Genomic DNA, 19,694 nt, shown 5'->3' on the forward strand with positions numbered 1-19,694 from the left:
GAGGTGGAATTTATAGTATCAAGAAGTTTTAGTGACCCCTGGTTCTTGAGGGAGGATGTGATTGGCTTGTCTGAATAATTCCATGTGCTGGAAGGAACTGATGCCTGCTTTTCCAGGACAGTTAGGAACTGCACCTGATCGCCTTGGGAAGGAGAGCTGTTTGACTAGGTCATTATCCAAGAGAGCAGAATGGGGAGGGGACCTTATGGTGAGGCCATTCAAGACCCTCTCAGTTTCACCAGATGGTAAGACACACATGATATGGGCCTTAACACATCTGCTTCATCCACAGTGGGGATATCTTAGAAGCAGATCTTGGGGCTTTTCCTTAAGTTTGTCTTATTTAATGCTTATGGTAATGCACAAGTCAGTAAAGACTAGTGATTATAAGCATGTACTCTAAAGAGAGGCACCCTGGGTTCCAATGTAGCTCTGCAACTTATTAGCTCCATGACTTTGGGCAAGTCACTTAACTCCCCTATACCTCAGTTTTCTTGTTCGTAAAATGGGCTACGAATGTACATACCCACCACACAGGGTGGTTTTGATGATTAAATAATTTGTTATTTCCAAACACTTTATAAATGCTTGATATATTTATCTTTATGAGATAAATGATTAAAAGCACACAAATATTTAATTTATTATGTGCTTAATTATTTGGGAAATGATCACTTCCAAAAATGGTTGTAATAAAAGGATACTACAGACCATTAAAATAGACAAAGTGTAGGTAACATAAGGGAAATAATGTTGGGGATAATCCTTTGCTGAAGGAAATCACTGCAATTAAACTATGAACTTTCTGCCAGTGATACATGTACTTTTTAACATTGTAGATGACGTAAATCTAGGAGAAATAGGTAGCATTTTGGGTAACAAAATCAGAATCTAAAACATTCTCTGTAGTCTTGAATATTGGGTCAAATCTGCAGGATTAAATTTAACACTGAAAAAATGTAGGTCTTACACTTGGGAATCCTACAAGAAGCAATATTTACTTTAGAATGTAATTGGTTTTAGGTCCAATTTAAGTCAATTAATAAGTTACCCCCAAAAAAGCTAATATAAGTTTAACATCAGTTTTGGGCTTTATTTATAGGAATGTAGTGTCTTGATCAATTAAAGTGATAGTATAGCTTTGCAATGGTCAGTCAATCTATCCTTCATGCTAGTTTCAGGACAGTGAAATAGTGGGGCATATTTCAGCAGAGCAACTATAAGACTGTGTTGACTTGAAACTATCATATCAGGAACAGAGGAATAGTAGAAATAATAATTTACCTTGACTCTATACCATTCAGTAGTCTCAATGCTTGCAAATCCTTCTCATACCTGGCACAGCACCAGGATGCAATGCTCAGCTGTGTTAGAAGGAGTGATTACCCCTGACACCCTAGCTTGCGCCTGACCTCTTCCCAGTCCTTATCCAGTTCTAACTCTTGGCTTAATCAAAGGCATTCCTGACTCTTTTTTGTGTCTTATCAACTTTATTAAGAAATCCCTAAACAAGTTAGAACAATAAACAATATTAAAATAAAGACTCAATCAAGTAAAAAGTATGATATGAAGTATAAGGTTTAAAACACAAATTATGCAGAATTAAAAAATACAAAATCATGAGAAATGGATTTCTTGAAATTTCATTAATCCCATATCAAAGGTTGGTTTTTTGAACAACAAATTTAGAAACTGGTTGCATACATTTTCATTTTATAAGCTAATAGTTACTGGGTTATTTAAAAAAAAACTTTTTTTCTGAAGTGAGTGTGTTTCAGGTTATGGATTCTCACTTGCTCTTTCAGAAGCTAAAAAAAGCAATTGATGCCAGGATGTTAGATTTTTCTCTGACTTTAGCAGTATTGAACACACATGAAAACATACTATTTTGACATGCACACTTTTTAAGACTTTAACTGTAATGATTTTAAAAAGAAGCAGTGTGTAGAATGCTTACTTGTGACAGAGCAAAGACTGCAGTCAATATGCATATATATAGCATTTTTACTACACTTTAGAGAAAGTACAGGCTTGTCAAGTGGCTAAATTCTCCTATTCTTTTCAAAAGTGAGGGTTTGCACCCTGAAAAATAAACATCTAGCTTTATTAATCACTTTTGTTACATATAACATTTATAACTAAACCTGTTATATTAGCCCTATTCTGCTAGTCTGCCTACAGTGCAAAACCATTGTCTTCTAGACATTGAAACAGATAGTTTTTCTTTGGTAGAGCTTAATGACTTAGAGTTATTTCTTAATTTAACATGTATTAAGTGTCTACGGATTCAAGCACTGTGTTAGAACCTGAAGAGACAATGGTGACTGTGATGGTCAATTTTATGTGTCAGCTTGGCTGGATCACAGTGTCCAGATATTTGGTCAAATATTCTGGATTTTTCTTTGAGGGTGTTTTTGAATGAGACATTTAAATAAGTGGACTTTGAGTAAAGCAGACTGCACTTCATAATTTGGGTGGGCCTCATCCAACCAGCTGAAGGCCTGAATAGAAAAAAAGGTTGACCTCCTGAGAGCAAGAAGGAATTCTCCAGCACACAGCATTGGGACTTCACCTGCAACAATGGCTCTTTCTGGCTTGCCAGCAGACTGCTTTTGGACTTAAACTGCAACTTTTACCTGAGTTTCATCCTGCCAGCCTCCCCCATTAGATTTTGGACTTGACAAGCCTCCACAGCCATGTGATCCAACTCCTTAAAATAAATATCTTTATAGATCTACATAAATTTACATAGATGTTTCTTTATGTGTACATATATATCTATATATAATCATGTGATCCAGCTTCTTAAAATAAATCTCCTTATGTATCTGCATTTATATAGACAATCATGTGATTCAATTCATTAAAATAACTCTTTCTATGTATATATATTTATACATATATATATTGAGAGAGAGAGAGAGAGCGCACGCAAGAGAGAGACAGATAGCTCTATAGACAGACTATTTTATAGATAGACATACAGATGCATAGATATACAAAGAGATTTATTTTAAGGAATAAGATCATGTGATTGTGATCTACAATCATGTAATTGTAGATACAACTATATCCATATCCACATCTATATCTACATCTGTTTCTCCGGAGAACTCTGACTAACATAGTGACCAAAACATATTACCAGACCTTAAGCATGCAGGGAGAATAATTTATGGAGGTACAGACATCTACTTGAACTGGCAGTGGTGTTGCTGAAGAGAAGTTATTAAAGCTCTGTCTTACAACCTACATTTAAGACCATAGTAGGTGGAGAAGAAGTCCACTACTACAGGACAAGAATGGCAACCTGGATAAGGGGAAAGAGGAGTGACAGCACAGCTTGAAGAATAATTAACAGTTGTTTTGCTGGAAAATTCAAGGCAGATGAGAGACAAGTAATGAGTTAAAGGCAATGGTCCCTTAAGCCAGCTGAATAGCAAACACTTTTTCTTAAACATACACGTGAGCCAGACAGAATGACTCCATTTAAAAGAACTGCCCTAATATAAAATATTCCCTTCTTTTTCAAGTCGGATCTCAAAAATCTAGATCCTGCCTCTAGCTCCTTGGTTGCTGATGATCAATTGTGTTTCCCTGCCCACTGCCCTCATGTGCATTTTGATTTGTCCTAGCACATCTAAGAGTGATATAATACAGGGCTACGGGTAACCATTTACTGATTTTTAATTTCATTGCTAACATTTTATTTAGTTGACTCTTCTGAATACTGTTTATGTGCCAAATCTTTTGTAGTATGATTAGAAAGTTGCAAAATAAGCCATGGTCCTGATCCTCCATGTCTCTAAGAGTATAGTAAGTCTGAAGGGGGGGGGACTAGAAAACTGTACAAACATGATTATTAGGACTCAGAAGATTTCTACCTTGATATTTTGTCTGAGATGATCTATAGAGTGAACATTTTGCACTGATGATAGAGCTAATTATATTTCACTAAATAGAATGAAATATTTCAGAATGAAAGTATTAAAATCCCTAGAACATAAAAATCAATAGCCTGCCATACAAGGAAAAATGCTACTAAATAGGATTTCCATTTTTAAAATAAATATTGGACTTAAATCCATAAGGTAGTATGATTTATCATAAATGAACAGCAAGAATAGGTAGATTTCAGAGTAATTCTGTAAGTAATGTCACAGAATCACCTTCCAGAGCTGACTAATTAGCTTATTAAAGCATTCCATCTCACTAAAAAGCAGTTTTTCTTGAAGATTGTCAGCTGTGTGATTGAATGACATGCAAAATCTCTTGGTATTTTATGGATATGTGATCCTTGGCATTCAATAATGAAACTGCTCTTCTATGTTTGTAGAAGAAGACCATTCAATTTTCATGGAAATGTCAGAAAGATTATATTGTTTTCTTCTATTTATTTTTATTGTTTTGGTCTGGGATATATTTGAAAGCCTGTCAATGATGTCCTTTGCAGTACTTCAAAAGCTGTAAAACAACTGGTACAACCTGAAAATGGTGATTTATTGTTGACGCCAAAAGATAGGAATCTTTTAAAATAAGAAGTAATATCAGACTCATAAATTTCCAGTTGAAGATAAAACATTTCAAGTTTTGAATTTCTTTCTATTTATTTTATGTCAATTTCCCCAAACCTCTAATAAAACCTTATATGGTGAGCTCACTGTATATAAAAAGGGGGAATAGGCCCTCTGTAACTATTATATAGGCTAACTACTTGCAAGTAATAGGAATTCAATAAATACTTAATGAGAAAATGAATAAATGAAATAATTGATTAATGTATTAATATCTGGAGGTCACCTTTGCCTAAATTGCTCTCTGACTTCTCTACAATTGTTCTAAATGCTTCTTTCATGAAACAGTTTCTTAAACCTCAAGCTCAATTCATTTCTATCTCACTTTAACCAATATTATACTATTTAGCACTCTACTGTGTTTAATTTTAATAAATATTAACCAATAGGTCTAAACATTGACTTGAGTTCTAATATATGTTATTGCATAGGAGGTTAACATTATAGATGGGAAGGTGGAAAGGGGAAGAAATAGCATACTCAAAGGAAAAAAAAAAGAGCAGGAATAAACAAGGAATTTAATGAATTTCTTCTAAAATGAAGGGATGCTCATCAATTATGTATCCATTCATGTACATATTCAACTGTAAATGTTTGTGAACCTACCAGATACTAGAGTATACAGGAAGTACTGATGAATAAATACTATGGCAGGTGTTAGCAAAATTTAAAAGTATAGGGTGGGTAGTATAAAGAAGGGTCATATATATAACCCAGTTTGTTGGGTTAGAAATGGCTTCCTCAAGGGCATGATGCCTTGAAATTGTTAACTAGAGGAATATCAATGAAAGGGTAGGGTGGAGATTGTTCATGGTGCCCAACCTCTATTTCCCTTTTTACATTTAGTAATGAACTCCCTGATACTGCATTACCTTTAGCAGGTTACAGAGCCACCCAGATACTGCATTACCTTTAGCAGGACACAAGGCCAATCCAGATAAAGATCAGGAGGATGGTTCACATGACCAAGTTCTCATTAATGCAAGTGAATGGAAATTTATTCACCTCCTATGTTGATTCTTTAAACAGAGGAAATACACATGTAATTGTGAACCAGCTTTAAACATAAGGTCAAGCACAATACCCTAAGGAATGGTGAAACAAGACAGAAGGAACTCAGGATGACCTAAAGGAGTTAAACTGAGTAGAGGGTGTTGTAGAGATATATTGAAGGAGTACCTAACCCAGTCTTGTTGGGTTAGGAATGGCTTCCACTTTCCCTGAAGTCAGTCTGCCTATGGACTCTGAGGTGAAACTGAAATAAATACTTTTATCTTTTTTTGGACACTATGTTTTTTGGGGTTTTTTGGTCCAGTCTTTTGGCCTGTATTTAATAAAATAAAGCAGGGGAAACAGAACCTGTGCAAAGGTCCCAGGATGAAAAACAAGACATTAACTGAAGGTTTAGTGTCAGGACTGCTGACTGCATCTTCATTCTACTTGTGGTATATACTTCTCCATGTCTTTGCCATCCTTTGAAATAACTAATCCAAATCTCTGCCTTTTTTATTCTTTTCTTCTTCACCTCCAGTGATCTTTTCTCCCCCATACTCAAACCATAGAATTTGTTTCACCCACCAGTAATTGCAACACCTTTGAAATCTACACACTGTGCCTCCTACTTTCTGATAAGTTTCTGCTCTCCTGTTAATTACTGAAGCTCAGGAGGTTTACATTTTTGATTGCTCACTTGGAGGAGCTCCATCCAAGTCCCAGGGAGAGACCTAGCAGTGAGTTCTCATACTTTTGTAAAATTTTAAAAATCAAGATATTTTTGTATTCTCTTGCTTAAAGAGAAGCCCCCAAACCAACAAGCTTTAGGACCCCATACAGTTAGCATCTTTCATGTCCCTATTGCAAAACATCTTGGGCATTTTTGAAACTTCCAATCCATCCACTGACCCACTTTGCATTGCACATCTTAGCTCATTGTTCTTACGTCCTCACTATTTCCATGGCTCACCTGGATTCCATGCACTTTTTCTATAATCACTCCCCTGTCAACATCACCAAACTTGTTCCTCTTCTTCTCAGAAGTATAAGCTTAAGAAAACCCCAAACTTGGTGCATTCAAGCACTTGATTTCTCTGAAGTAAATTCAATGAACATAACTCGTGAAAAATCATGCTAACATACGTTTGGCTTCACTGTTAGTTTATGAACACAGATGTTTAATAAACACTCCATTGTACCTGGTAGTTCTTCACTTCCAAGTTGACTATTTTATACCTGATGCTTTCTCCTCCTCTCCCCACCTCCTGCCACTCTCACTTCCTTTAGAAATTATAATCAGACGGAAGCTTTCTTATCTTTCCACTAACAAATCTGTACAACTATACACATCTGAATATGACATTTATCTTTCTTCTTATTACAATGGAAGGAAAGTTGTCCTATCAGAGGCTGATTAATCATTCCACTCCCATCTCAATTCTTAAGGATTTAGGTTCTGTACATAATTTCCTTCCTGCCTCATCAGTTTCTCCATCTCTACAGGACAATTCGCACAAACTTACAAAATTCAAGTATGATCTCTACCTTAATAAAATAAAAGCCTATTTCATGAATCACCACCTATCCCAGCCATGGTCTTTCTCTTTTCAAGTGAATTATCACCAGCACCATACCATTCATCAAATAGTCTATCAATTTCTCACTTATTTGCAATATATTCGCAGTCAAGTTCCCATATATCCCAGACAGATTTATTTTTAGTTCTGCATTTTTGGTCTCTCCTAATACAAGTAAATCAACATTTGTTTTATTACTACAGCTTTATATTCAGTACTGACATTTGATAATGGGCATCCAGCATAGCCCAGTGGTTGCAAGCAAGAACTCTATAAACCAACAGCTGGGCTCAAAGCCCAGATAGCCTGCTAACTACCTGCATAATCTTGAGGAAGTTAGTATCTGTGACCCAGTTTGCTCAGCTGAAAAAAAAACTGATAATCATTCTACCTAAAGTTTGAGGGAAGGCTAGAAGAAATACTGTTTAACTTTTAGCTAATATATCAATATTATTATTTTTGTGATTGTCTTGACAATTTTTATTCTTTTTATTTTTTCATAGAAATTTCAGATCAACTTGTTTTCCATGGAAATTCTTTTACAATATTTTAAAGCCAGTATGTAATGTACCTTATTATAACTATGGAAGTATTAACCACTATTGAATCACATATCAAACTACGAAATATTTCCCAGTGTATTCAATTATTCGGTTTTCCTTGAGTTAATATTTACCTCCTTTATTTTTTGATTGCTAAATTCTCTGTGTTCTTAACAAATAATCTATCTCCTAATATTCAAATAGAATTAAAATCAGGTTTTGGTTGTTTCAAATATGAATTAATCTATTATTCTTCGATTTGCCAAATTTCTTCTAGAATCCTCCCTTCTTCCTATTCCAACTTACATTATTTGTTGTCTAAGCTTCTGAGTAAGTTTCATACTGGGAGCTCCATTTACTAACATACTAAGAGTTCTGTTCATATTTCCTGTACTTGGATACCTTCTTTCCTTATCCCCATCTCTTTCTTTTAATTGTTTAGTATATGTTTTCATCAAGTATATCTCACAGTTGCTTTCTGAGAAGGGGTGGCATGAGGAGTGGATTTTTTAAAGATCTTGACTGACTATTTGCTAGGTATGGAAGCCAGAAAGAGAAAACCAATATTGTATATTAACACGTTAATCTAGAAAAATGTGGAATCTAGAAAAATGATACAGATGAATCTATTTGCAGGGCAGAAATAGAGACTAAGACATAGGGAATGGACGTGTGAACACGGGGTCGGGGAGGGGATGAATTGGGAGATTGGGATTGACGTATGTGCATTGCCACGTGTAAAACAGATAGCTAGTGGGAACGTGCTGTATAGCGCAGGGAGCTCAGCTCGGTGCTCTGTGGTGACCTAGATGGATGGGATGGAGCAGGTGTTGGGAGGGAGGTCCATGAGGGAGGGGATGTATGTATGCATTGTACAGCAGAAACTAACACAACATTGTAAAGCAACTATACCCCAATTTTTTTAAAAAAGTGCTGCACTGGAAAGATTTCCTCATAATTTTGAAGTCATCAATCCATTACTTTTAGCTTCCAGGATTGCTTTAATAAATATTATCTGCAGGTTTATATAGATGCGTTTATCAGTTTGAGGAAATTCCCTTCTGTTCCTCCATTGTTAAGAATATTTTCATGAATGGATGTTGAAATTTGCTGCATGTTCTTGTGCATACATTCAAATTATCCTATGGGTGTTTTCTTTAGCCTGTCGATATGGAGAATTACATTGCTTGATTTTCTGTGTACACAACAAATTTTGTACTTTTGCATTACACTCCATTTAGATATATCTTATTCTTTTTCTATACTGCAATGTTTGATTATTTGATTTGCTGATATGTTTTGAGGATTTTTGCATCCATGTTAATGAGATATTTTGATCTGTAGTTTTATGTTCTGATTAAGTTTGTCTTTTTTTTTTTTTAATTAAGGTAATTCTTGCCTCATAAAATGAGTTAGGAAGTGTGTATAGAATGGGTATTTCTCCATCAAAGGTTTGGTAGAATTCACAGTAGAGCTATATATACGGTTGCAATTTTCTCTATTGGAGGAGTTTTAATCACAAATAAATTTATAAATTTAGTAATTTGATTTATTAACCTAATAAATACAGGATTAATGATATTTTCTATTTCTTTTTGAGAGCGCTTTGGGTATTTGTGTTTTTAAGGAAATTGGTTTATTTCATCTAAGTTGTCAAATTTATGGGCATAAAGCCATTCAAAATATTTCTTTATTATCCTTTTAATGTCTGCACGATCTGAGTGAAGTTCCCTCTTTTATTTCTGATGTGGGTTATTTTTGTTTTCTATATCCTCTAATGATCAGTTTGACTACAAACGTTTGTTGATCTTTTCAGCTAAGATTTAGTGTGCTTTAATTTTTTCTATTGTTCTTTTGTTTACAGAGTCTGATTCTCTTTTATATTTTTCCTTCTGCTCACCTTGGGTTTAATGTATGTCTCTTTCTCTATTTTCTTAAGATCTATTAGATCATCGATTTGAAACTTCTTTCTAATAAAATAGCTTAATTCAGTGAATTTCCCTCTAGTAATTCCTTTACCTTTAAAAGTTGTGTTTCCATTTCTAACCAAAATGTTTTCTATTTTTGACTTACTGTTTGGCATATCTATTATTTAGAAGTATCCTGTTTGATTTCCAAATATTTGGGGATTTTCCAGATATTCTTCTGTAATTGGTTTCTGGCTTAAGTCCAATGTGATCAGAGAATCACACTGTAAGATTTTATTTCTTTTATAGTAGATTGAGGTTTGTTTAATTGCCCAGAATATGGTCTGGTGTGGTGAATATTCTATATTTATTTGAATAGAATATGTATTGTGCTGTTGCTTGATGCAGTGCATTTATCCATTGTATAATGTCAATTAAGTACAGTTAGTTACTAGTGTTTTTCAGGTATTCTATATCCTTATTGATATTCTGTCTACTTTTCTATTGATTACTGGGAGAAATGTTGAACTCTACAACTATAATGGTTAGTTTTCTCTTTTCAGTTTTACCAGTTTTTGCTTCAGGTATTTTTTTGTTGTTTGGTACATTTTGTTGTTTGGACATTTAGGGTTATGTCTTCCTGGTGAATTGACCCTTTAATTATCACATAATGTCCCTCTTTAATACCAGAAATAGCCTTTGTTCTGTAATTATTTTGTCTGATATTAATACAACCATCCCAAGTGTTTTGCATCAGTGTTTGCAATGTAAATCTTTTAAAATCTTTTACTTTTGTCTCACCTATCTTTTATATTTAAAGGTTTGCTGAAGACAGCACAGTCTGGTCTTGCATTTTTTCCCCCAGTCTGATACATTTGTCTTCTAATTGATATGTTTGATCCTTTACATTTAATGTAATTAGCAATACATCTGATTTAAATCTACTATCTTGCTATATATTTTCTATTTTTCCATCTACTCTTTATTCCTTTTTTCTCTTTTTTGACCACTTTAGAGTAATTATATATTTTCTATTATTTTAATTCATCTTTATTATTGGCTTATTAGTTGTAACTGCAATTCTAATTATTTTAGTGATTACCAAGCACTTACAATATGCATCTTTAATTTATCACAGTCTATCACTCTACTTTATATTAATGTTCTTCCACTTCATGTATAATATAAGAACCTCCCAAAAGCATCCATCCAATTCATCCCTCCCATCCTTTGTACTATGACATTTATACATTTTACTTTTACATACATTTTACATCTACTATAACTTGTTACTATTTTGCTTTAGGTCAAGACAGCACAATTTTTTTTTTTCCTGTAAAGGGCTAGATAATAAATATTTTTGGCTTTGAGGGGCATAATATTTCTGTCACTACTCAACTGTGCTGTTGTAGGTTAAAAGCAGTCAAAAACAATTCATAAATGGCTAGATGTGTCTATGTTCCAATCAATGTCCACTAATAAGCAACAGGCTGGATTTGACCTGCATGTAATTTGCTGACCACCTCACTAGACAATTAGATTTTGAGGAGATTAAAAATAAGAAAAAAAAAGTCTTTTATATTTACCTTTATTTGAACCAGCATTTGTGGAGTTTTAAAAATACTTATTTATTTGTGTCACTCCAAGTTTCCATCTGTTATCTTAGTTCTTTCTGAAGCAGATCGGCTTCTGGTGAATTTTCTCAACTTTTTTTTTTTTTTTTTAAATCTTTTATTTTCCTTTTTGGCCTTAATTTTTGAAAGATATTTTCACTTGATATAGAATTCTTGGTATTCAGATAGCTTTTATTTCATCAGCTCTTTGGTTACGTCACTCCGTTTTCTTTGGCTTGTATAGTTTCTGACAAGCATGGTATAATTCTTACCTTTTTTACCTTATAAGTAGGTATTTCTTTCTTCCTTCCTCTCTCCTCCTCCTCCTTCTCCACCCTCCTCCTCCTCTTCCTCTTTCCTCTTCTTCCCTTCCTCCCTTCGTTCCTTCCTTCCTTCATTCGTTCCTTTCTTTCTCCTGCCAGCCAGGTTTCAAAATTTCTCTTTATCTTTGGTTTTTAGCACTTTGACTTTAATATGTGTTTTTGTCTTCATCCAGCTTTAGCTTCTCTGATTTTGGGGGACTAGAGATTGATGTCTTTCATAAATTTTGGAAAATATTTAGCCATCCCTCCTTCTTCTACTCCTATATTACACTTTTATTACACATTTGCTATTTTCGAACCATTCTTAGAAGCTGGGTTCTCCCACACACACATCATTTTTTTCTTTGTATTAGTTTGATATTTTCTACAGTTTTGTCTAGTGGTGCCAATAAGCCTTAAGAGAAATCCCTCAACTTTTCTATCATGTTTTTTTCCTAGCATGTTTATTTGACTCCTTCATAGTTCCCATCTCTTTGCTGAAATTTCCTGGGTTGTCCACCGTTTCCACTAGATCTCACTTGAATAGTTGCCACTTGTTCCTTCTCTGTCCTGCCAAAGGGGATCTGTTTCTCCTGGGAGGAGATTGATCCTCTTTGGAATTAACTTTTCTTGGATGCCATCTGACCTCAATCCTCCGACAGGCTCAAGAAATGTCATGATTTTGTAGGTCATCCAGTTTTATTCTTGTAGTTCATGTAGGAGTGATGTTCTCTTATGTCTTTACACGAGTGGAGGCAAAACTCCCTGGGGTATTTATTAGTTTTTGAATAATATCATTTTCTTTCATATTTTATGTTCTCTTTTTCCAGAGGTCTTATTTGGATTTTATATCTCTTGGAATAATCTTTCTTGATTTTTTGATCTGCTTTCTGTGAGATTTTCTTTACACTGTCTTCTAACTGAATTACTAAACTTTATTTCAATTTCTGGGGTGTTAGTGTTAATTTCCAATAGCTTTTCTTGTTTTCATAATTTTCTGTTTCTCTAACTTATTGTCTATTTTGAGGAATGTTAATATTTGTCTTAACTCAATGAGTGTATTGATTATATTAATTTTGTTTCCCTCTGTTCCATGCATTGTTTCTGGTTTCTTTACATTGTCTTCTTCTGTATGTTTTGTTTTTTAAAGTGCTTTATTGAATTTATCAATGAGGCACTAAAATGCAGATAGAAAGCTCTGAGGGCAGAACACAGGAAGGGAGGCCTGGGTCTCCTCATAATTTATAATACAGTGAAACTGTCTCACCTTCACTCTCATCCATAGCTGGAGTTACGAATCCAGAACCTCTATTGTTAAACTGCTACATATTAAGTATGCAGTCTGCTCTTCAGATGAACATAGAAGTCTTCTTGTTGACAAGGTAGGAGAAGTGATCTTACACACTAATTGTTCTTCCTAAAGACTTCTAACTAATCCTTGAGCATTCAGCCTCCAGCCTCCATCCATGTTCCTGCCATCAGTGGCAACTGCATCACTAACTTGTGAGCTTCTGGGGATTTGAGATGCGAATCAGTTTGCTTGATGTTGACTTTATCTCCTGTTGGCAGGGATTTCTCCCTTTTTACCCTTCTTAAGTCAGGTACCACTTGTCCATTGGGTTTATTTTTTTCAAAACTTTGTGCATATTTCTTCTTGTTTCTCATTCTCTTTGACTTTGTGGTTTAATACATTTTTTAAAAATTCTTTAACTATGACGTTGATGACATTTTTGGATGGAGGTAAAAGTGTAGATGTTCAAAATGCAATGTTTAACTGGAAGTTCAGAATATGTTTAGCTCTACTAAATTTAATCTTGTAGTTTTTATCCCTATGTGCATCTGATCAAAAATTTCAGTCACAAGTTACATCATTGTCTTAGATTAAATTATCTGAAAATAGATACCCAAATAGTGAATTGCTTGAAGAAGTTTTACTGGGAATATATTCAGGAAGTACATTTATAAGGAGATTGGGAAAGCAGAACTGGACAGAGAAGCTGACTAGCATTGTGGAGTAATCCAGCCCCAAATCCCATTTACAATCTGCTTCCTTGGACCACTTCTAGCACTGATGCTCTTAAACTGAGTTCCTTGGAAACAGACTCTAAGATGAGAAATTTCTGGGAAGAGCTGTCATGAGACATTCCTCAGAGGAAGCAGAGTCAGAAATTTGAGCATAGAGCATAGCTGAGACAATGACTGCAACTGAAGACTTAGCCAATGCTATGGATCCTATGGGGAGCTCTGCAGTTGGTCCTTCAGAGGTGTCCCAAAGCAAGGCAAGGGATCACAGAGTTCATGTCCCTTCATCAGCTAGCCACTGACCAAGTGTGGCCTTGTTGGAGGGGACACTACATGGGGATGAAGCAAGTCTCTGAGGCTGAGTAGAATTCCCAGTGAGGGACATAGCAGTGCATAGTAAACAGAACCTAGTCCCCAAAGCTGGGAGATAGGTGCACTGGGTTCTAAGAAAACATGGTGGGCAACCATGTCATTCACTACAGACATTCCTCACACTGTATCATCAGGTTCTATATCATCTGCACATCTGTGCTTATTCCTAGTCTGTTGAAGACAGTACATGAGGCCCCACATTGTCAGACAGTTTTCAATAGCTTTCGGCAAAGAAGTTAGCTGCTTGCAAAATTCAGCTCTGCTTTCCTTTTAGGTTTAGGTATCCTGTGTATAAAATCAGGCCAATTACCAAAAATCTGCTTTTTTTGTCCTTGAGTTGGGGCCAAAGTTTTTAGGAGTTTTCCAGTTTAGGCACTTTTACAGTCAACTACTTTCCTCATACCTGTGGCTATAGGCAACTATTTAACTACTTTTTAAATGTAAAATAGTTTTGCTTATTCCAGAATTTCAAATAAGTGGAATCATGCAATAGGTGTTCTTTTTTGTTTTTTTATCACTCAGCATGATATTTTTGAAATCATGCATGCTGTTGGGTTTAAGCAGAAGTTATTTCCTTTCATTGCTGAGAATCATACCATTTTGTGGATGAACTAAAATGTGTTTGTCAGCTCATAAAGGACATTTGAGTGGTTTCCAGTTTGGGGATACTATAAATAAAGCTGTTACTACCAACAGTGTATGTTTTGTGTGGGTATAGTTTTCTACTTCTCTTGGGAAATTAACTTTGCAAACTTTCACAGCTAGCCACTTAATATTATTATTTTTTGCAATTTCTTAAGCAACATATAGGCAATACAAGAATCCACATTATACTTCATGCATATGTAGATGAGAGAAAACTTTTATTGTAAGGGTCTAGGTCATAAATATTTTAGGGTTCTTGGGCTATAGAATCTCAGAAGCAATGACTCTGCAACCTTGCTACAGTAACACAAAAACAAGCACAGAAAATACATTTGTTTAAAATGACTGGCTATGTTCCAATAAAACTTTATTTACATAAACAGGAAGTAAGCTCGTTTAACCTAGGAGCTATAATGTTCTGCCCTGTCCCCTGATCTAGATATGCATTTATACAAATTCGAAAAGAACAGGAATTATTTAAAATTGTAAAATATTCCCTAAGTGTAAATTGTGCATTGATTTTTAAGTGTTCACAGAAACGTGTATTGGACAATACAGAGATACAAGGAAATGAATACTTGACACTACTGGAAAATTGTTTTAGAATACACAAATCTAGTGTATTCATACTAGCTGAGAAACTGGCTGTGGCAACTAAACACATTTGTCTTATCTCTTACCTAACTATTCCTGCTGCTCAAATTCTCCTTAAACACTGGAGTGGTGTCTGTTTCTAACTTCTGACAGAGGTACAAATCACAAACTTTTATGGCATTAAAAAACAGTCCCCCTAAGTCTTAAGGACATAGGGCAAGAGATTGGAGACACACTGCCCTAGGGTCTAAATATCATTTGTCTCGGGAGTAGGTATTCATGGTTACAAGCTGCCCTGTGCCAGTGCTGCATGTCCTGTCCTGCATGACAGAAGCAGGCATATTTTCTGTAATAAATGTATTGTTTGTGTGTCTGGTATACAGAGTTTTCCAAATGATAGGGCTCAGAGCAGTGGATTCCTGTTGCCTCAGACTAAGGGGGATAATTATAAAAAAAGAACAATTTTATAAAAATATAAGTCAGGCCATTATTCTCTGTTGCTTAATAACTTCCAGTACATTTCCATTGCATTTACAATGAAATCCATATTCCTTACCATGACATCCAGGCTCTCCATGTGGCAGAATTTACTTATCATTGCAAATTCTTATGGTTTAACTCTCCCCCCGTTCACCATGTTTCAGTCTGCAGGCTTCCCCTTTTCCCACCCAGCTACCTTGTTGTTTTTTTTTCTTCTTGAAGAAATAGTGGGAAAAAAATCTTTGCTTTCCAAAGATAAATACTTCTGTCCCTTTCATTTCTATAGTCTAGGACACAGAACAGTGTATGGTAGATAGTAGGTAATCAATAAGTGTTTTTAAATAAGTGGGTGAGACGATATATAAGCAAAGGAAGGAGAGAAATTCTCCATGTTGATGGCATGATTTGAACACATTCTTGGTGGTGTGAAACTTCTTTGTTTTACAGAATGACTAGCAAGACTATAGTAATGTGATTATAAAAGAAGGCGGTTACGTTACATATTAAGGTAGTTAGTGATGATTTCATGGAAAAGATGGAAGAACCTATGATATTTACATTAGTGTTTATGCCTTAGAACTGTATAATGCTTTGCATTTTCCAAGTTCTTTCCCATATGTAATCCCATTTATACAGAGTCTCTGTTTTTCTAGCTTAATGGAAGCCAGGGATTCATGAAAGCTTAATCAGAGACAGAAGGAAAACGCTTTCTTCTTCCAGTGATCCATATGTGTCCGACGGAAGAACAAAAAGAAGTTTTATTTCGTGTTTTTTTTTTTTTAAGAATCATCCTAGAACTTACAATTTTATTCATTTCTGATGATGGGAAATGGCTACAGCTGCCAAATCAACAGTCTTCCCAAGTAAGCAGCTGAGTAAGAAGCCAAATGTCTTGTCTGTGAAAAAAAATAATGTATCCGCAGTTGGGCATCTGAATGCCACCTCCAGATAAGAAGGAAATGAACATGTGTTCATTTGATCTAACACTTTAAAATGTAATCTCTCACACTGCTCTCCCAAGACCCATTAGCTTGTGTTTCCAGAGCACCTCTGAGCACCAGCATTCATGCCCATTTCACAATTAAATACATATAAGCACCTTAAACGTGAATTAAAAACAATTACTCAGTCCATATACATAACTAGGGTTTTCTTTTCTCTTAGTAGTATATGTCCAATGTTTTTAAACCGGCCAAGGGAGTTCTTAAAAAACAAAACAAAACAAAAAAACAGGCACAGTTTGCAAAATGTCTTTACTATCCTCAGGACAAACGAATAAGCAAAGAAAATGAGAATTTCATTAGTTATGTGGGAAACCATCATACACTATGTCACATGCAGAGAATGTCAGTTTAATGTGTCCATTTTATTTAACAAAATATTTACCTAAATCGGCCTCACCAATTCCTCCCTCCCATTCCTTAAGTAGTTGTCTTCTAAGTTTCACTGAGAAAAAATGAACTTGTTAATACATAATCATTTTGTTGCTATGATAGTATATAAGTTCTTTGTTCTTTTGTGACTTTCCTCAGTCTTTCTCATGGCATCACTGGGATTTTACCATTTTGCTTTAGGAACTATGGTTTCAACAGGAACATCCTTTTTGGAATTCCCTGTGGTCACCTTACAACCTTTGCTTAAAATCCCATGATCTTCAGGCTAGAAAGGCCTACTATGGCCATGTTTAGAAATTAAGTTAGAGCATAATTCATCTCTTTACTCTCCATAATGTTTTTTCCTTTTCATACAAATGGAACTGAGATTTTCCTTCCTGTACACTGTAGCATCTTCTGCCTGCATTGAACACAGGATGCTTTATTACTTATGATCTGTCTGGGCACTCCCTTACACATTTACACATCCACAAAACTGTAAGGCACTGGTGGTTGCCATGTTTCATATTCTGCCCCTTTTTACATAGTTTGTATCCAATTAATATTTTTATTGAATAAAAAACCATAATAATGTGTAATACTGTTGGTGTTAATATTTAATTCTAAGATCTGAAAAGCAAGGGGGTACATTAGTCTTATTACCATGGTTTTTCCCATGCTTGGCACATATAAAGCTATTAGTTAACAATCTTGAAAATTTATTTTATTCTGAGCACTCATCTAAATAGTTTTTATTCTATTAACTCATTCAAATTTTAGAAAATCTTTTTGAGGTAGACTATTACTATTTTACCGATAAAAAAGAAACTGAGGGAAAGATAAAGGAAGTATTTTGTTCAAGATTTAATAGTTAACAAGTGGAAGTTTTAGGAAACATAATGTGTCATCCATAAATATTTTAATGGACAAAGAGATTGTGAAAAATTACATAAAAAGCTGAAGATACTTAGGTAATTTTGAAATAAATATTCATTTATCTACATTACGTATGTGTATATATATGCATATATATATACATACACACACATAAAAATACACAAAATAAATTGTTTTGTTCTCTTATAAGAATCAGACTATCACAGAGAGGCAGTGGTATTAACTTGTGACCCATGATCATAATTTGTACTTTGTAAACTTTTCCTGGAAAGAGAAGGTGGCTAAATGCCACATCTAAAAAATTCTCCTAGTGCCCTAACATTGTGAAGATTTGGCAAGTCTGTTTTTTCTTGGCTCTTTAGCCATGCCAAGTTCTAGTTCAGTTTTAAGATTCCGTTCCAAGATGTACAGAACAAAAAGAAGAAATTATGAATTTGTACTGGAGTTGTAAAATACTATGTAGAAGCTCTTGTTTCTGCACAGGGAAATTATACACTGACTCCTTCCTGATACAGAGACTAGTAACTGTGATTTTTTTCAGAGAACTCTTGGCATCCTCACATTTATTTTAGCATTAGCGGTATAACAGCCAAAGTTGAATGCAATTGAGTATCTTACCCAATGCCATTATCTCTTTAGGTTAAGTTTGTATGACTTTAATTTCACTTTAATTTCCTGCTTAGATGCTGAAAAAAGAATAAATGCCATAATATTTACTTAAATGGTCTCATGTGTATTGAGTTGGGCTAAACACTATAAAAATAACACCTGAAGCTACTGCTATATGCATAGGCGGTCACGTTACATCTTGGTGGAGTCAATTGTTTGGAAATGTTCTGTGTAAGAAGCTGGGGAGGAGGAGGAGGGAAGTTCTGTTCTTTGTTTTGTTTTGCTCCCAGCCTGCTTTTCAAGTCTTTAGCAGTCCCTCTGCTAATCAGCACGAATGAGTTCACAACCAGTACTGTCAACAGAAAAATCATCAGCCTTAAAAACAAGCATGAGCTACCTGAATGCCTCTCACTGCCTCCCACTTTCTGCTGTCATGGGGGAGAATCAACTCCACTCAGAGCTGCAATAATCCACAACTTTCTTGGAGGAGCAGATGGTGCTGATAGGCCCATTCACAGTGGTTGGGTATCATTTCAAATTATAACCACAGTCCTTTCTATCTGTTATACAATTTTTAACTGTGCCTTCTCTGTTATGTCATAGGCATGAAACTGAACTGCAGATCCTATCCGATTGTACTTGCAGAACCTTAAAGCGTTCTAGGTGTGAAATCCCATGCCTTGTGGAAAATGGACTTAAGTATAGAATAGTGATACTTTTGACCAGTTATAGTCAAAGGCTCAGCTTTTCCATATATGTGATTTTTCTCCTGTTAATTGAGGTTTATTCATTAAATATAATTTTAAATCAACTCTCGTTTTAAATAAAATCTTTCTAAAGTGCTGCAATGTTCTTGAATTCTTAAATGAAATAGAAAAATATGTTTTTGGATTGTGGTTTAAGTCCATGAACAGATTTTGTTTTTCTAGTTTGAATATGATGCTCTTAGGTGCTGTATAGATGCACACACTGTTTTTGTCAATTCCTGATGTCTCTAGTTTTGTGTACCTGTTTAGTTGTTTAATTATCTTTTTTTTTTGCAGTTTATTGAAGTATAATTGACATACAACAGACTACACATATTTAAATGGAATAATTTAAAGTACTGACATTGGTATACACTTGAGAAATTATCAGCACAATCTCAAAAATGATATATCCATCCCCCTGAGGAGTTTCTTTATGTCCTTCTTA

The sequence above is a fragment of the Eschrichtius robustus genome, chromosome 1 (genome assembly GCF_028021215.1).
Source record: "Eschrichtius robustus isolate mEscRob2 chromosome 1, mEscRob2.pri, whole genome shotgun sequence".
NCBI lineage: Eukaryota > Metazoa > Chordata > Mammalia > Artiodactyla > Eschrichtiidae > Eschrichtius > Eschrichtius robustus.